Below are 17,637 nucleotides of genomic sequence, written 5' to 3'. Positions count from 1 at the left end.
CCTGTCTATTAAATACGAGAATTATGCAAATTATGCGGGCGTTATTAGATTTATTTGCGGCATTATGTGCCCGTCAAGTAGCTTGAATATGTGTGTGGGGGCGTGGGCGTGATTATGGGCGTGGCAAGACAATTGCTCGCTATAAGTAACTCGAAGGCAACTCACGCACCGGCCATGATTTAGTCGTTCGCCTTCGCGACATTCTTATGGGACAGTAAATTATGGCAGTAGTCACATTTGCCGGCAAACTCGTTTGCCGACTATCTTAGTTACAGATAGGGGAAGGGGGAGCGGAAGGTGGAGAGAAAAAAGGTAAAGAAGTAAGAAGAAACCTCGTATCAGTCTAGATCTGTGTTTTGTGGATGCAGTCGCATAAACAGAAGAAATGTAATACATTGCACCTGCTGAAAACCGGATGAGTTTTGACCGAGTTATGGGAGTGGAAAATTTTTATCTATATTATATTTGCGGGTACAATTTTCATACGATTTTCGACCCAGAATAATGTTGCCAGATTTAGATGCCAAATTTATCTAGAGGCCAAAACATGAACAATAGTAAAAACTTTATGAAAATCGAATGAGTTTTGACTGAGTTATGGGTTGGAAAATTTTGATCTACATATGTATGTCTATGTAGGATGGAAAAATGGGAATAAGACCCGGGAACGATTCCTTAATTAGTTGGCATAACTATCACAATATCTTAAATGGAAGTAGCATAAAATAAAGCAAGAAAATATGTTTTTATTGTTTTGCAGTATTGTGCACTCAATTCCGCACTCAATCATAAATAAATAATACAATTTGTTAGGTCTCGCACACAAAGAACTATGCGAGTGTTTGTTATTGCGGGCATTTGACTCGTAAGAATTGTAAATCCCGTGTTATTTTCCCAATTGTTTTCTTCACTCGAAAATGGCATCATTGTTCATGTGTTTCTTTTGCTTCACCGGCAGTCTTTGCACAATTACAATTTATTCCGGTTACTTTGTAGCCTGTGGCTAGTCCTATAAATACCACAGATGGATACAAAAGCTGATCAGCATGATATGCAGACCTTATGCTAATCCTTACACACACACACACACACACACACGCACACACAATGGCAAATGGAAACAGAAGCGGATTAAACCATTTGGCTGGAATTGTTTTGTTGCAAGTGCTGGGGCAGCAACATTTTTGTGCTGTTGCTACAGCTGCATAAATATTTAAAATTTAATTGAAATTGCATTTGGGTGAGGCGTGCACCGTGAAGGCGTGGCAGCGGGCCAGCGAGGCCATGGCGAGATCAAAAGACAAGCGTTTGGCAGTTGTGGAAATCAACGCCTGAAAGCATGCAGCATACAGGCAGACACGCACACACTCACATACATAGGAGTTGGAAAAGCACAAAAGCGCCGGCTGCCAGGCAGCGGACAGCGTTGACAGGCGCCAAAGCTGTCCCCCAGCGCAGAGGGCAGGGCCAACGAGCAGGAGATGAGGTCATGCGGTAGTCTCTATCTCTGCGTGCTTGTTTACTGTTGTCCGGGCTTTGCGAAGCGATTGCGTTACTTGCACGCGCACACACACAAACACGCGCACACATGCGCATCGTTGAGGGCTGCGCTTCCTTTTTGCATAAGCAACGCACGGCATGCACTTTGGGCATACAGTGCGTATGCGTTATATGGCTTGTTATTTATCTTTAGCTCATTGCTCTCGGGCACTGTCACTAGCATGCCAATAAACTCCCAGGCACACACACACTCACGCCCAGCTAGAGGCGTGGCCGGCACTCAAGGGCGTTTAATTGAATGTACGTGCCCCGGAACATTGCCGTAGACGCATTAACAGTGCATCGCCGTCTGCCGCATGCCACCTTGACATCGTTTCAGTTGCAGGTTGCCGTTGCAGGTTGCAATTGTGCACCTTTCAGTCGAGCATAAATCAATGCAAATTACGCAGCGCGAACTCTGACATCGCTTAAAGCTCAACACATGGCTGCCGAAAGGTAGACTCAAATGTGAGCGCGAGTGCGAGTTGCGTTTGCGACAATCTCTTAGCCACCTCTCTGTTCCCATTTTGAATTTAACATTTGACATGCACGCATTTTAATCACTCACTCAAAGAATGCTTACAACGATAATCTTTGGGTTCGTTTTATTTTTGTTGCCAGGTTGTCTGTGGCCATTTTTATTTTTATTTTTTTTTTTGTACACGAACGAATGCAAATGCGTATTGCATATGCATCTGGCTGTGTGTGTATATGCAATTCCCATGCATGTTCAACATGATTAATTTCTGTAATAACTCGATTGGAATCACGCGCCAGCAGCAACTTTTCCATCATACATTACATGCACACTGGCGGTGCGCTGCGAGGGCTGCTCCAAAAGTGTGGAAAGTAGAATTAAATTTAGCGATCAGCTAACACTCAATAGACAGAAAGCACTTTAGTCAAAATGTTTATTTATTTGGAATATAGATAATTGACTGAATTGTGCAAAAAGGTTACTCAGATATATATGAGCAACTGTTTAAGGTTAAGGGATAACTTCGAACTTAAGATGATATTCTCGTATTTGATTTAATAGATAAAAAACACTTTAGTCACATTGCTTAGATATGTGGAATAAAGATATTTGACTTAACTTTCCACGAAAAACGTACACATATATCTTTAAGCAACTTTTGAGGGGCTAGAACTTTTTAGGAAACCCTCGTATTTGATCTGTGAGTATATTTATATCTGTTTCTGCTGGCTGTCTCTGGTACTGGTGCACGTCCCTGTTCCTGTTCTGCGTAGTACGTGAGTCCGGAATATCTGTGCAAGTGTGAGTATCTGAGTGCGGTTGTGTGTATGTATGTATGCATGTATGCGCGTGTATGTGTGTGTGTGTGTGTGTGATTGAGTGAAGCTGCCTCTGTGGCGGCGTTTAGCATTTGACTGTAGTCAACGAGGCGAACGACACAAATGCTCCGACGGGCAGACGCAGCCCGTGTGCTAGTTAAATAATTTTGCATCCAGCTGGCAAGTGCTAGCATGTCCCTGGCACCATGTCCTGTTTCCAACTGCAGCTGCTGCTCTGTGTTGCAAACTCGATCCGACTCCTTTTTCATATAGTTCAATAAGTTTTAATGCACTTAATTAATTCCCGCTGCGTCTGAAGTGTGTGTGTGTGTGTGTGTGTGTGTGTGTGTGTGTGAGGGGGGCCAGGAGCAACATTTGCCATTTCAAATTCGATTTTGAAAAATTTTTTTTTCTTTTAATTATTGTCAACAGCATTAGCATCGCTTCGCCTCGTTCTCCCTGCCGTATGTTTACCTAATTTAAGTTATTCGAATTCAATTAGTTCATCATCTAATTAATCGCAGCCGCGTTTTCTGTGGTCGCTTCTACTCGGCGCTACGCCCAACCGCAAGTCAATTGGAAAATGCAATTTCGTTGAGTAAATATAAAATTCGTTAGTTTCAGATGCTGACACAACGCTGCACGAAGGGCGTCTAAATTATTTGAAGGCTTCTTTACATAATATTTAATGCACAGCGAGTACACATTATTTTTTACAAAATGTGGCAGCAATCTAATTATTAGCTGTTGAGCAGCAACTGAATGTATGTCTATGGAAATCAGTTATTTATGTTATATTCCAAAAAGGGACACAACAACATTTATATTCACAAAATTGATAGTTCTCTTGTTATTGTCTTTCCATTTAATATTACAAACGGTAATACACCCAATATAATATGATAAAGTGTAATATTTAAATTAGTATAAATTGATTTCACACATGTATTTATGAAGACTTAACTGGTTATCTCACAAGTTGCTATATTTAAACACACGGAAATTGCGTCGATTCTGGCCAAAAGATATTCTCTCCTCAATGGAAACTGGCACTTGTGGCACGATGCTTGTTTGATTCATTTTTTGGTCAGCACTTAATTCACTTTTGAGTCTTGCTGTTGCCTCACGAGCTGCAGACTTAGAGCACGCCGTTGTGCATCCATTTGCGGAAATACTTTCAGATGTCGCTGAGCAGCATTTCTTTAGAAGCTCGTCCTTAAGCTCGGTCCAGCGATGCACTAGATCCATACAGCGCTCCTTGTTCTGGCTGTCAACCTGATCGCAGTGCTTGAAGGCTTCAATGCTTGTAAATACCAGTAGCAGATAAATGGCGCGGTATGGATATGTCGTCATCTTATCAGCTGTTGTTCTCGACTGAATTACAACTAGCTTGTGGAGCAACGTTTTTTTAACTCTTATCAAAGTTTTCAAGCTTTAAGCTGGATTTTTCCCACTCTCATTCACTCTCCCTCTCTCTCTCTCTTAATCTCTGCCACCCTCTTTCTCTGCTTAAAAACTAGTTCTAGAGAAACAAGCTTTAGTTTATAATTCTCTTTTTATTTTATAGTCTGTGTTATTGCGTGGATTACCCATATAAAAACATGAAATAACTGCTTACAAATGGTAATGCAGCCCGATAAAATACGATATAGATATAATTGGTATAAAAAATGTGCATATGTTGTCTGAAATCGTGTTTAGTTTAAGTTGTTCAGTAGTTAATTCGTTTAAATACACGGAACTGGGAACGATTGGGGCCAAACGATACCCTATCCTCATTGGGAACTGGCATTTGTGGCTTTAGGTCCGTTTGACTCATTTTTTTGTCAGCTCTTAATTCACTTATAAGTTTTTCTGTTGCTTCGCGAATTGCTAATTTATTGCAAGCATTTTTGCAATCATTTTCAGAAATGCTTGCAGCAATTTCTAAGCAGCATTTTTTCAGGAACTCATCCTTCAGCTCGTGCCAGCGATGCATCGCAGCCAGACAGCGATCCTTGTCGTGGCTTTTAACCTGATCGCAGTTCTTAAAACCGTTAATGCTGACAATTAATAAGAGCAGAAAAATGGTCCGGTACAAATATGCCTTCATCTTGGCAGCTGTTGCTTTGAACTGAATCCAATCAAAGTTGTGGAGGTATTTTTTATTCTCAGCGAAAGACAACACTCTGGCCTGATCTTCTCAGTTTCTCTTATCTGTCTATATCTCTTTCTCTATCGCCCTCGCTCTCTCACTCTCCCTGTTGAGATTTACATTATATTTGCATTCAATATTTACTTTTTCTTCAATATAAATGTATTCTTAACTAGACTCTGGCCTATAAAAATACATACCAGAAATTCTTGCGTATTCTGTGAATCAATTTTGATTTGAGTATTCGATAAAGACATTTCTATTATTAGAAAATGACTGCTTACACATAATAAATTGATCTAGTTTGAGTTAACTGATGGGCTAAAACCGCGAATAATTTTTTTATAATTGCACGATCGTGAGTTGAGGCTTTGGAAACTACAAGTTTTCATTTTGCGCTCACATCTGGTTTAACGCGTGCCACCATGGGATTGTGCAATTTCTATTTATAATAGAGGCTACATATATACTTAATGGGAGTCCAATAGGTCAATCTAGATTAAGCAATTGGCTTTGAGATTATTATAAAATTCACGTTCGACTGCAAACTATGAATGAATGTGTAAGCTGACAGAGTAGAAATAACGTATTTCTAGGGAAGACTCTATGTCAGAAACATAAACAATCTAAGGTTTTATTCAAATTGTGACGTTGAGCGAATGAAACTAATTTCAAAGTCCTATAAGCCGTATAAACTGAGCCTGATGTATTTTGATACTTTTAGGTCCATGATGCTGGACAAACACAATGTTCAGCGAGGCGGCCATTTATACAACTACCCCTTATACGTATTCGCTCCTTCGTTCATCATGAATTATACAATTTGTTTCAGTGATTGCAAACGTCGCCTTGCAAATGCAGCTCTAGCTAACTTACTCATTCTTCAGTTATTCTTCTCCTACTATTGGATGATTGACTTACGTCCAAACCCGCCACAAACCTCAAATATGCCCATTTCCCCCTCAGATCTTAAAGATCTGAGCACAGAGCATTTTTTCGATGTTTTCTATAAACTTTCTTTTCGATTGTGAATTTGCGTATATCGATTTTCCCCTAGAGATCTCAAAGATCTGCATAATTCGAGCACTGACACAGAATTTATTTTATGTTACTTCTTTTCGAATCTGAATTTGTTGCCCATGCAGTTGGCCAAGCAGTCGAAAAATCGCAGCTCTCTTAAATTAAAAGCAAAGTTACAACTGCAGCAACAAATTGCTGGAGAAGCGTTTATTTGTCATAGGATTTGGCTGGCCAGAGCCGGCAGTGACCAAAGCAGCAGAACAAACAAATGCATTGACAAGCAACAAAAGAGTTGCAACTGCAACAGCAAAATAAAAAATAAAAAAAAAACAAAAAAAAAAAAAAGTCGACACCAGGCAACGGCCACAGCGGTTGGCAGTGGCGATGACTTAACGGATTTCCAATCTCAGCCGGCTGCTAGCCAACCGTTGGGTGTGGCATGGTGGGCGGTGGGCATGGTTGGCATGGTGGGCAGCTGTGGGCTGCGGTTGCCGCTTCCTCACCGTGTCCCTGCCTCTGTCCCTGTTGCTGCCACGGCCACTTTGCAGCCGATATTTATTTATATTTATTTTATTTTTATATTTACACTGGCATACATGTTTGCTTGTCCGTCTGTCTCTCTGTCTGTCAGTCGCTCTGTTTGTTTGCACCGTCAACTTTTGCCAGCCAAAGAGCGGGGCTTGGTGCTTCGGGGGCTCGGGGTGAGGTTATGGGGCGTTACATCCGCAATGCATTTCCTTGCGGAGTTGAAATAAATTGCGAATAGTAAAAACCACCAATAAATTGTCATTTCCGTAAGAGGGATATTACATTTTTTAAATTTATGATCGTGTATGTGTGTGTATGTGTGCGGCGATTTTAACAACAAGTAACAAGCTGCCCATTTTCGAATTTACGTATTGTTGCGTTTTTTGCTTCTTCCTCGCAAAGCGAAAGTTAAATTGAAACGGATGTTCGAAAATTTTTGCAACAAATTTTTGTCATTTCCGGCCGTAACAGACAACTTAAATTTGCAAATACTCACCGCACAAATTCTAATTAACTGATAAATTCAAATACGAAAACTTTTATGCCAGAAATTGAATATGAATTATTATATGCATGCCAATGAGTTGACGTGTCCAGCAGCCAGACAAGCCAACATGGCGTATACGTAATGTGCCGTAAATGTCTACAAAACCGGGCAAAAAACCCGAATGTGCGGCCACAACAAATTATAATAAACTTTATCGATTAATAGCCCGGCGGGGGCGGAGTCTGCGGGAATGTCCTGTAATGACCAACAGCCATGGCTTGCAATACATTTCAATATGTTACCTCTGCCAAATGCCCTAAGCGAACAACCAAACAACCGAACAGGCAAAACACACACACATACACACACACACAGTCGCAGTGGCAGCCAGGCGACACGACGCGCTTTTCAGCAAAATTTATGTTTAACCAATCCGCGTTCTCTATATAAGTACATAAATATCTACTTTGAAAAAATTGGAAGCAAATTGGGTTCAGCTTGACTTGCAATGCAATTTAAAGTCATGAAAGAAATATAATATACAATATAATGTAATATAATAATATAAAAACGTAATAATATAATATTATTTAATCACATAATAATATTATAATAATATATTTTTTTTTTATTTCATGCCCAATTCTATATATCCAAATTCTATATATCCAAATACCATAAAATTTCAATTGCACAATTTTAATTACAAGCCAATTGCGGCTTGGCTGCATTAGTTATGCCTTAAAATTTCCCTTTGTGCTGCGCAACTTTAAATTGAAAATATATTTTTATTTATTTATTTCTTCAAATCGCAAAAGAGCATACATTATTCGTCTGTTCGTAAAAAACGCAACATCCTTTGATCCAGTTATCATTTTTTGTTGTTGTTGTTGTTGTTGTGCATTGCTGCGGTTTGCAGCAATTTGCGTTTTGACATTCCTATCCCAAGCAAACTCTTTTGCTGGCGCGTAGATTATTATTTGTAAATTTTCCAATGTGCACATGTGTGTGTGCGTGTTCGTGTGTGTGTGTGATGTTGTGGGTTGGCAATTTGCATGTGGTTATGCGCAAATTTCATTGTTAAGCGCACTGAAAAGCTATGCAAAGGGCAGGGCTGCCCATTCAGGTCCAGGTCCAGAATTCAGTATCCAGATCCAAGCAAATAAACAAACAAAACAACAATACAAAAACCTTTGGAAAAAAATTCAGCTGCATGCAGATTTTGTATTTGAGCCAAACCAGGCAAACAACAACAACAATTACAACAAGCAGCAGGAAATGCAAAATAATGAAAAACTACCGGCTTTCATTTGCAATAAGCAGCAACGACGATTGCGGCAAACTCTGATGCTGATGCTGCCACCGATGTTGCTGCACAAATATGAATATTCATTTTGTAATTTGTGCATTAGGTGTGGCTGCAGTTACTACTGTAATTAGGTGCGAATGCTTGCGCGGATATTAGGTAATTGGATGCGCCAGCCATCGAGCTAATTATAGTCGAAACCCTCAAAACCAACTCAAACCAACGCCCACCTGAAAACAAATCCACCCACGCATCGTACTAAACCAAATAAATATGTAACAACAATTTGGCGTTTTTTTATCCAGACTAATAGCTGCATATAAATCGCCGGCATAGAACAAGAAACAAGACAACAATGGCAAACGGGATGGCAGCTAAAATGCCTTAAGCCAAAGAATACGGATAAAATTTTCCACGATAAATTTCACAAACAAACACCTGAGATACATCATTAGATTAAATAGCATGATACAGCGCTCTAAAGACAAAGTCAGAGCCGCAGCAGCATCTCAAGGGTAGCACATTGCACAGTGGCACCAGGCGAATGATTCAGGCTGAACTGCTTTCAGCCAAAAGAAATATGGATTTTTCAATTATTTTAATTACTTTAAAGGTAGTTCCATATAATAATTTGTTGTTAGCTGAAGCAAACAAATGAATCGTGTTATGGTTAATAATATAAAATGTTTGAAATATATTGTTTATGCTTTCTACCATGTCTCAGCCTGGTAGCCAAAAGAAACAATAAATTAAGGTTTGCTGTAAGTTAAAGTAAAAATTTGAATCGTGTCATGGTTAATAATATATAATTTTGTTTATACTTTCTACCTGGCTTTAGCCCACTGTGCAGCAGTTTACCTGGTACCTGGTACCTGGTAGCTGGCAAGCTCATTAGTGAAAAATTACTTTTGCGGTGACTTATGTCATTCCGCATGAATTTGTATTTGTGCCTTTTATTTGGAATGCGGCTGCCTTGTGGCTGGTCTTAGCTAAGAAAATCTCAGCACATAGATCATCCAGCCAGCTGCATGGGATGGACAGGCGACAGTTTATTTGTCTACAAAAATATGACATTTTCTTGTTGACGTTCCTCCTTGGCAACTTTAATAGCAAAAGGATTTGTTCATGCTGCGTTTTTTTTGTTTGTTTTTGTTAAACATCATCTGCTGAGCCACGCAATTTCCTGTGTAGCTACGTGCTGCAATTGCAGCCATGTCAAAAATGTCAAACTCTTCGCTGGCTTTTGGCTTCTCTGTTGGCATGTAAATCATTTAATGCCACGGCTGAAGCACAAAGATTGCTTAATAAAGCCAAAGGCAGAGCTCATAAAATATATTAACGCGGCGGTTTGTTAATTAAAAAATTGCGCATACGTCACAAAAAATGTTTTTAATACGAGCAAATGTTGCGCATACGCCAGAATATGTCAGCAGTAAATGTTTAAATTAAAAAATTGTATAAATAAAATCGAAAATGTGGCTGCGGTTCTTGCAGCGGCTTAATACAAAATTTCCAAATTAGCTTTAAGGGAAGACAAGTATGTGGAAAAGGAAAAAGGATTTCAGACATAATTATAATTATAAGCTAGGTACATCTCATACCTTATAAGCTAGGTATATGTTTCTTAAGGGGATTTTTGATCCGGCTTTTTATGCACTTGAAATTCGCCCAAATGGTCCATCTTGTTTATTAAGAAAACGGAAATAAGGGAAAGTTAAATGCTACAGGATAATCGGAAAAAGCAAATTGCTCACTGCAATCGGCGCCTTCATATTTTATTTGCTTGGCCCGCTGCAGTGTTGGCAAATTAAATTAAAATGCCAACACGCAGTGCTTCGCGGCCCATTGAAATGTTTTTCAAATGTTTGCCCCGGCTATAGTTTCTGCTGCCTCTCCTTCTTCGTCAGGCTGCCTTGCTGCAGCTGCTCCTGTTTCTGCTCCTGCTGAAACTTCTGCTTGGCTGGCACGCTTCATATTGCTTACGAGCAGCTCTCTGTGCGCCATTTTCATCAGCCCTCCGCGGTGTCATTTATCAAAAAAGCTAAAAGAATATATTTGCATTTTGAAATATGGCATTTTTATGCATTGGTGTGTTGCATTTTGCGCTGCGACGCGTTTCTCGGCAAAAATTACCCATGCCACAGACCCCATACCTCGTGCCCGCAAGCAAAAATTCATATAAAATACGAATTCATAAGGCGAAAAATATGCGCGTTGCATGTTGTGCGTTGTGTATACGCCACGTTGGCCGCAATTTATGCATACATGCCCGGCTACGTATTCGCATTCACATTCACATTCGCATTCGTCTTGCCTCTTGCTATTTGTAACATATTTCTGCTTAATACGCGTATGAAATGTGTTTGTCATGAGTGCATTGGCTGTCCCGTCCCACAAACCGATTGCCATTGCACCTGCTGCACCTGAGAGCGGGCAGCGGAGTGTGCAGATTAAATAAGTATGTTTGTTTGCTAATGAAGTGGTTAGAATCCAATTTGTAGTCTACAATTTTGTGCGGCATCTATCTCTATATTCCAACAAGTCCATAAAGAACGAATGCTCATCGAATCGCTGAGGCAAAAAGTTAAATTCTCCAATTTATGCAACTTCCTTGCGTTTGAGGAGCACAAATGAGCCAAAGGAGCCAAAATGCTCGCATAAAACACCATGTTTAATGCCTTAATAAAATCCCCTCGTGGCACACATGTTATTCAATTGCCAGCAGGCCGACAGCATAGAGAGAGCCGGGGAAGCGCCGACACAGCTTTGCCAACAAATTAGGAGTTGACTCTTTTGGCCTGGTCCAGAGCCTACACCACGAGCCAGGGTCAAGTATATCTCAGGCTCAACACTCGCTTCCTTATGTTTTGTCGCTTATCTTGTTCCCCAACTGCCAATTTGGCTTTTAGTATTTTTTTGTTGTCATATATACCCTGCAGTACAACTAATGGTTGGTGTATTAGACGTAAGAAATGTGGTTGGAATAATGTATATTTAATATGGGGCAATAAATACATAGGCTATTCAGCTAACCAATATAAAATCCGTTGGGATATCATCAGACTTATAATATGTCTAAAGCATATAGTATAGTCGTGAACTTCTCTATGTTTTACAGGGTATTATGTAGTCATTTTTCTATCTATTCGTTACTCCTTTTACTATTTGAAGCTCGTTCATTTATTTTTCTCTTCTTTTTTTTTTTTGTTGCTGTGTTTACTAATTAACCGAAACATGCGCTCCTTGTAGTTACGTCTTCCTTTGCCACTTTCTTTGTTGTTGCCTCTTGTCGGTGTCTATACATGTGTTGTGTGTGTGCATGTGTGTGTAGATGTGTGTGTGGCATTGATGAAAGACCCAACCCTGCTCTCAGAACTGTGTATATTATTTTGCAATTAGACTGCCGGCCGTTGGGCCTGTGAGCAAACACACACACACACACACAAACGCGCGCGCGCCAGTTGTTGCCACGCCCACTCGCTTTGCTATGTGAAAATTGAATGGCTTTAAGGCTTTTCACATGCCCAGCAAACGGCTGTTGAACTTTTCCGCTTACGCGTATTATTAATTTGCTGTGTGCTGTCGTGTCAGCATTTTGGCTTTAATTGCGCTGCATATTGCGCATACGCCCCGCGAGTTCGTTGTTAATGAGCTGATAATGAATTTATTAAATTTACTACACGTTGTTTTTTCCGTTTTTTTTTTTTTTTTATTTAACTCGACAGCCTGCACATAGATAAATTAACCGACCCTGTAATAATAATATTGGTTTCTGCTTCGAGAGGATCCCGGCTCGGCCTTGGGTTTGAGGATAATTTATTATTTATGCGGGTGCAACATATAAACTGATCCACATCTCATTCCTTTTTTAATGTTTATTTATGCACTTTGTTAAATAAGTTAAATGCTCTTGTTACGTATAGCGGGGAAAAAAAGAATAAAACGCAGCCAACTTTGCGATAATTTATCAGCATTAACAGCGCTATCCAAACCGCAATTTAAAAAGAATATATATGTATAAAATAAAACATTAAAATATACACAAATTAGTCGAATAATAAATGGACTCGCTGCACACACACACTCAAATGTACCACAAAATTTGTAAACATTTAATGCTAATTTCATTTAAATGCAATTAAGTCGAGTGCTTGATTTGTGCGTTATTTTTATTGTATTATTTTTGTTGTTGTTGCTCTTTGCATGACAAATTTATTTATTTTTCGACAACCAAAAGGTATTATAATTATGTTAGGGTAACCGTAATGCAATCCAAATCTAATTGCACACATATTACCGCCAAATACTCCCAGGTTATTCATCAGGCAATTAATCAAAATCATCATCAAACAAACTTTACTTTGATTTGTATAAATTCATCGAATTAACATTTTTTTTTTTATATGACCAAAAGAGTATTAGCTATTCGCTGCTCCAAGGCTACCTTTTATGTATATATATATAATTAAGTTTTACACGTTAGGTTACTATAAAAAAATATATTTCAATTTATTATTTTCACTTAACGGCTACTTTTGTTGAGTACATTCAGATTTGCTTCCCGAATAAGAACTGATTTATCTAACTGTTGCGGTCGCTTAGCAAACTTCGCTTTGAGAGAGTTTGAGTCAAAATTGAGTGAAGTTTGAGCTGCGTCAGCAATTATGCGTGGGATAGTACTCTGATGGGAACATTGACAGTGGCGTGATATTTAGGGTGAATTGTTTATGTCTACCAAAAGGGGGACAGTTTGATCTTGACCAATGTCGATGTTATCACCAGGCTCTTTGTTTACAATATTAGAAATGTTTATAATTGTGCTTATGCTTATGTGCTAAGTTATGTTAAAGGGTGGGTGCGACTATGGATATGTCACTCCCCCAACCATTAGAAAAGTGCCTGTCCTCAGGTGTTTAAGTTTGGATATAGTGTAACATTTTCTTCTTTTACAATTGGTATATCTCCTATTATTGTAGGTGTTTCTTCTACTTTGGGTTTTTTATATTTTATAATTAATTTCTTAGGTATGCTTTTGAACTTATATGTCAAATACAGTGTTAAACTTATTAATATGATTACAAATATGGTTATTGTAATTATCTGGAATACATTGTTAAATTTTGTATGTGCATTTATAATTTGTTTCGTTTGTACAAACGAAAGTGGTTCTAATTTTATAACATCATTGCTTACGTAAATGCTTTGAGTATAATCTAACATATTGTTTGAAATTGAAATTTCATTAATTTGCAATGAACAATTAAAGATTTTTATTATATTGTTTCCTTCTATTGTTATTTCGTTATTTATACAATTATGGTTTAATATAGTTTTTGGTAAATTCCAAGTTAAAATTATATTTGGTTCTATGTAGTTGATTTGAAAATTTTGCAAAATTTTAGTATAACTACATTCTGATGTTATTTGGTTTAAAATTCCTGTTAAACATTCATTATTAATTAATTTTTTTGTTTCTCTGCTATAAACTTTTTTATCTTGGGTAAAATATTTTTCATGAGCTATTTCTGTCAAAATATTATTATTTTCATCCGGGTATGGAATTATTTCGAATACCGGGCTTTTTATTATTTCTCGAGGAATATGGGATATTATCAGTATTTCGTTTGTATCTGATTTAAACCAAGTGGAAGTTTTTGTATTCAACAATTTCTCAGAATTAACATGCAACAAATAGTCATGTTTTAGTAATTTTGGGTTAAAAATTCCTAATCTTGTGAGCTGCATTCCCATCTCAATGTCTTCTATATATTCTGTAAAGTGTTGTAAGTTAAATATAAGGATATCTAATTTCTTTCCTTTTTGTTTCTCTTGATCTAGTTCGTTCATGATTTCTATTCCTTTGTTTATAGCTTCTATTATGTAATTTAATTCGTTAACCTGAACGCTGTTTTCTGCTAAGTTGCTTATTTTTTGTTCAATTTCTGCTTTGTCTTCTTGATTTAATGTTCCAAATAAGTATTTATATGCTGTTCCTACTATGTTAACTAAACCTCTTTTGCTACGTTTGGCTATTTTTAAGCCGTTTATTTCTCTGTTTAATTTCTCTACTAGGTATTCGATTTGTATAAGGTTATTGATTATTCTTTACTTTGTTCAATTAAATTGTTAAAAGTTTCTTCGGTTTTTGTTATATTAACCGTTAAACAGTGGAATTCGTAATCTGTCGGAATGTCTATGGTTCCTGTTTTAAATATGAGATATCCGTTATGGGCTTTGATAGGATTAATTTCAATACTCTGTGCATTTATATGGTTTACAGTTATTGATAGTAATATTATAATAATTAATTTAAGCTGGTGCTTGTATGTTTTGATCGCTGTCTGTTGTTGACCTGTAATTGTTATATTTGCTTTGATTAGTCTTCTTTTTCTTTTTGAATTTGGTTTTGTAATGTGTTATTTTCCTGCCTCTGTTAGTTTCCTCAAAATGTTTGTCGTCGATTTGTCTTAGTTCTGTTTTCTTGAACGGGGTTGTCGTCTTTGATTTAACTAACGGTGAGTGTTTGTATCTAGTGTCAATTTCATAATTTGTTCGTTTTTTGTTGAGGTTATTTATTAGTTTTTCTTTATTAGCTTGAGTGTCATACTCTGGTGTACCTGCATATATGAATATGTCCGCTGGTGTTCTGTTAGTCGTTTTGTGCTTTGTTTTATGATTGTACGTGTAGAGTATAGTTTCAAATTTTGTAAGTTTATTTTCGACGTCTGAGTCGCTGTTAATGATTCTTAGTTTTTCGTTAACTGTCTTATGAAATCGTTCTACGTCGGATATACCATTTTTACTAGTGGTTATATTAATATTTACTGCTTCTGATTTTAGCCATAATTGTAAAGCTGTACACATAAAAGCTGAGTCTTTGTCTGCCTTTATTTCGATGGGTTTACCCATTTGGTTGAACACTTGTAATATAGCTCGTTTGGTTTCTAGCCAGTCTCTACTTTTTATTTCTATTAATGATGCAAATTTTGAATAGATATCAATGCAAGATAAAAATTGTTTATCTCCTACTATGTAAAAATCCATTACATATTTTTCTCGGATATTAGCGATTTCCGGAGTTATTTCGAAAGTTAATTTTGTATCTCTGTGTTCTGTTTTTGCGATGTTGCAAATCTCACATTCATTTATTAGATTTTGAATTAAATTTTGATAATCTGGGAAATAGTGGGTTTCTTTGAACCAATTGATAGTTTTTTCAATTCCTGGGTGTAATAATTCTTTGTGCTTTTTTAATATTAATTCTTTGAATTCTGCGTATGTTTGAAGGTCTATTAATTTTGTACTAGTTTTCATTGCCTTTGTTGAATTATTCGGACTTATTATTTCTAAGTAGGCTTCTTGAAAAATTGGAAAATCTGCTTCGTTGTGGAAGTATAGCACACTTTTCTTTGTGCATAAGTATTCTTTTATTAATTCTTTGGCATGCGTATTAGTCATGTCTTTGTACGTAATTTTTATGTTGGTTTTGTGAAAGTAATTCGTAACTTTTGTTTCGTTCTCGGTTCCTTTTTCAAATTCTATTTGTCGATTATAATAATTAAGTGGTCTTTCTGTGATTTGTAAATGGTTACTGTTGTCTTCTTGAGCACTATGTATTGTTGCTCTTGTGCTAATTGTATCTTCGCCTAAGAAGTTTTCGTTTAATTGAATTCTGGACAGAGCATCTGCCACATAATTTTCTTTTCCTGGGACGTATTTAATTTGGAAATCAAACTCATTTAGCTTGATCTTCCACCTTTGTAATTTCATGTTAGGTTCTTTCATATTATTTAACCAGACGAGTGGTCTGTGATCACTAAGGATTTGAAATTGTCGACCAAAAAGATAGGACCTAAAGTATTTAGTGGCCCAAACGATTGCTAATAATTCTTTTTCAATCGTTGAATAATTTAACTCATGCTCGTTGAGAGTTCTACTTGCATAGCATATAGGCTTATGCTCTTGCGAAAGGACGGCCCCTATTGCCATATTACTTGCGTCTGTAGTTAATGAAAATGGTTTTTCGAAGTTAGGGTATATTAAAATTGGGTCGGATGTTATGAGTACTTTTAGCTTTTCAAACGCTAGTTCGTAGTCTCTGTCTTTTATATTGATTTTTGCTCCCTTTTTTAATTTAAGTGTTAATGGTTTTACTATATTAGCGAAATTTGGTATAAATTTCCTATAGAAACCACATAATCCTAGAAATGATTTAATTTCTTTTGGGGTTTTTGGAATTGGGAATTTGACAATTGCTTGTATCTTGTTGGGATTTGGTTTTATACCCTCAGTTGTGATGATGTGACCGAGAAATTCAGTTTCTTTTCTCATAAACTCGCATTTATCCAACTGTAGTTTTAAGTTAGCTTCTCTAAGCTTCTTAAATACCTTTTGTAGCGACAAAATGTGTTCCTCCAATGAAGTGGAAAAAATAATAATGTCGTCTAAGTAGACCAGACAATCTTTAAAAATTAAATCTTCTAAGAGATTGTTCATACAACGTTGGAACGTTGCAGGTGCATTCTTAAGACCAAATGGCATGCGAGTGTACTCGTAATGGCCATGTTTAGTCGAAAATGCGGTCTTGGGTATTGAACCAGGATCCATTTGGATTTGGTGGAAGCCTTTGGCTAGATCAATGGTTGTGAAATATTGACATTTTCCAAGTTTGTCTAATATTTCATCCATGATCGGGATAGGGTATTTATCATTAATAGTTAGTTCATTGAGATTGCGGTAATCTATGACTAACCGGAACTTTTGCTTTCCAGATGCATCGTTTTTCTTTGGAACGATTATTACTGGTGAGCAGTAAGGGGATTTGGATTTACGTATGATATTTTGTTTTATCATATCGCTTATTTGTTTATTTACTTCCTCATCGTATATTTGAGGATATTTGTATGGACGCTTGTAAATTGGGTCCTCATGTTTTGTTAGAATTTTGTGTTTAATTGTACTAGTGAAAGTCAAATTGTCACCTTCATGGTACTGGATATCACGAAATTCATGTAAAACTTTTTTTATTTTTTCTTTTTCTTCTGAGTTTAGGTGCTCTAGCCTAAACTCATTGTTTTCTATTAATTCATTATTAATAGCGAAGTTAAATGGTCTGTCCTCTGTTGAGGGTGGATCAAGGCACTCTTGTGCGGTCATGTCCTCTTCGACCTCTTCGTCGTTATATCTAAAACAAAAGTTAAATTCTCCTAAGGTTACGGATCCTTGTGCATAGTCTATTTTTGCTTGACATGCCTCAAGGTATTCTCTCCCAATCAGAACATCATAATGCTCTGAGAAGTCGTGAATATAGAATTTTTGTTTGCTCGG

At 37.3% G+C, this 17,637-nt stretch overlaps 1 long non-coding RNA gene across 1 annotated transcript; it reads right to left on the bottom strand.

The window, feature by feature from the left end:
- Positions 1-4,371: 4,371 nt before the first annotated feature.
- On the bottom strand, positions 4,372-5,237 carry LOC138911250 (uncharacterized). The gene is made up of 2 exons (XR_011416690.1): positions 5,170-5,237; positions 4,372-5,075 (listed from the first exon to the last, which is right to left on the bottom strand). It is a non-coding gene; the product is annotated as an uncharacterized lncRNA (long non-coding RNA).
- Between the last annotated feature and the right edge of the window lie 12,400 nt (positions 5,238-17,637).

The sequence above is a fragment of the Drosophila virilis genome, chromosome 4 (assembly GCF_030788295.1).
Source record: "Drosophila virilis strain 15010-1051.87 chromosome 4, Dvir_AGI_RSII-ME, whole genome shotgun sequence".
NCBI lineage: Eukaryota > Metazoa > Arthropoda > Insecta > Diptera > Drosophilidae > Drosophila > Drosophila virilis.
This window is presented reverse-complemented; position numbering and strand designations above follow the sequence as displayed.